The sequence below is a fragment of the Monopterus albus genome, unplaced genomic scaffold (genome assembly GCF_001952655.1).
Source record: "Monopterus albus unplaced genomic scaffold, M_albus_1.0 scaffold165.1, whole genome shotgun sequence".
NCBI classification, from domain to species: domain Eukaryota; kingdom Metazoa; phylum Chordata; class Actinopteri; order Synbranchiformes; family Synbranchidae; genus Monopterus; species Monopterus albus.
In genome coordinates, this window is record NW_018128045.1 from 745007 (window position 1) to 747894 (window position 2888).

A 2888-nucleotide genomic window follows, 5' to 3' on the forward strand; every position below is an offset into this window, starting at 1 on the left:
TGTTCATACTTAAAATGATAAACTTAGTTTGTAGAACAACCTTTATGTGTGTGATTCAACTTTGGTATGTATACCTGTTTGACCATGATCAAATGAAATGTTCTGGAGGCGTCTGGATAAGTTAGTACAAGTAGTGGGTTGTTTTGCCAGAATCTTGAAGCTGTTCTGTTAGTCCGGCCAAGATATTGATTTTGGTGCAGAATATGAAATGAGTTTCTGGGAAAACAGCCAAATATGGGTAGTAACTCTGTTGCCATTACATTGAAACTGGAAGCTACAGTGAGCACAGTTTCTGGGAAGGATGTCACACTTTATAAATTGTTTACCTCAGAATTTACCACTTTGTTAATGAAAAGTGGTGTGCAACTCGAACTTCAAACGTCACTCATCTGACTTGCAACATCTCAGCTGATGGCAAAGAAATGTTTACAGCACATCTATGATCTAAAACCTATTTGAGGATAATGTGCGATACAGAAAATTTCAGGTTGCAAGCTACAACTTGAAAGTGCACACAGCAAAATAGACCTTTACACAGCAAATGCAGTCAAATCTGCACCTACACAAAATACCTTTATTCAGTGTGACTTGCACTTTCCTGGGTTATTTATAACTCATAAAACCTCTTTGAAAGCATAAAACTGCAGAACCTAAAATTTGTTACATTTTAAGTTGTCTTCAGTAATGTATTGATAATTATCTATACATCCAGCAAGACAAATCAAACAGTTAATAGTGAATTTGGTGTATTTATTTTTCCAAAATGTTAAATATGCTCTAAAAATAGGGTGCAAGTTGTATCCCTGATAATTGACTGAATGAAAAGCAACCATAGACTACAGTCTGGTGGAAACATGTAACTTCTTGAACTGTAAAATGTTTCAAAATACTTTGGTTTGGTTTGGTAAACAGGGAGACACAACTGGACAGATTAGACAAATCTAGAGTTAAAGGGGTGTTGAAGTGGGCTACAGACAGAAGGTGGCGGTAATGCAACACTAAGAATGCCAATCATCCACGCTAAAAAAATCAGAGAAGAAGAAGAACGCCAACCAACTAGTGATGGCTGATTGAGGCTTTGTTGAAGCTTCGACACAGTATTCAAAAAATGGTTCATTACTCAAGGCTTCAATGACACAGTGCTCGAGTATATAAAACAAACATGAATTCATGTTGAAGACCATGTTTCTTATTTGGCACGTCTGATTGTAGTAGCCTATAGCTACGTATATGCTTAGCCTGACATTTTGTGCTATGAAACATATTCTATCCTAAAACAAGTCTAAATAGCTCAAAAGATGTTGAATCAGTAGGCTGGATGGCAAATGGGATCTCATTTCAAATGTTTAGCAGATTACCTAATTAACACTCGGCTCTGCTGGGAATCAATCCCATGCAATATTGTTGCAAGACTGCGGTTTTCATGATTCACCACCAGTCACAACCACATTACCACATTTACAGTTTTCAGCTGCTTTGGCAAGTCGAGCAACACAGCTTATCACATGTTGTCAAAGGTAGTTTATAGCTAAGGAATCAGAACCAAGCGATGTTCATTTTTAGTCAACATAAGATAGTACTGAATGTTGGGAGCAGTCTACTTTTCCTGACAAACACAAACAATACTATTTAAACGTTTATTCTACAAGTCATCTTACAACAAACCATACACCTGTATCAATCTCATCCACCACTGTCTCCCCCTTGTTTTCTACAGAGCCCAGTTACAGAGGCAAGAGCATTGGGAAGGAGGTGACACACGTGATCATGTGCTACAGTGAGCATCTGATCACATCTTTCAGAAGGTTTAAAGCTGGAAAACAGAAGCTTAAAGTCACTGTGTAGAAGTTTAAATTTTCCACATCTCTTGAATTACTGCACATTTTTCTGCAATTCAGTCTTGTACCATGTTCATCATTAATTAATTGGAGAATCAACCTGTGGTGGAGCAGGAAAAATAATAAATGCAAAATCACCATGGGAATGCAGAGAGTAGTGGATTGGATTGATGCAGGTGTATAGTTTGTTGTAAGATGACTTACAGAATAAACAACTTTTAAATAGTATTTTTGTGTGTTTGTCAGGAAAAGTAAACTGCTCCTAACATCAGATTATAGTATAGACTTCGGCAAAGTTTGTTTTGGGGTTCATTGGTAAAGAGGTTCATGGGTATGTGGGTAAAGAGGGTCTGCTTGAAGAACAGGACAGTGGGTGTGCTTGTGTAACTGTTTACTAGTTTTATTTGGGAAATAACAGTATATCCACAGTTTTCAGACAGAAGCAGTTTCTCCTTTTACAGACTACTTCCCCAGCCTTGGAAAAAACCCATTCACATGGCACAGATGAGGCTGGGGTAAACAGGAACTGCTTGGATAATTCATAGAGGTGTGGGTAATGCAATATAATATGTAATATATATATATATATCTTATCTATATTTAACGTTAAGACTATCTATGTAACTATATCTATCTAGTGTTATCTGATGTAACTATCTATTCTTCTCTAACTTACTATCTAGCTATCTATTGATCTATCTCTCTATCAAGTGTAATGGCATTTTTAAGTATATCCATTTATATTGTTGATTTACATATTAAAGTATAGTCTGCTAACGATTGTGGTAACTAATTGTGGTAACCTTTCACACACTGGACAAGTGAACTTTGTTTTCTGCTGAATCACTGAATGCCTAAGGTATCTTTGTTTGCTGGTAGAAGCAACTGTAACATCTGCAGACCTTGAAAGTATCTCCTGTGAACCTCTCAGTGTTTTGCCAATTAGAAACTCTTTGAACACAGAAGCATAATTGTTCTCAGTGAACCCTCCTTTTGTATGACGTTATCTTCTGCCTTATATTGAAGTGATTCTTGTTTGTCAGTCTCTGT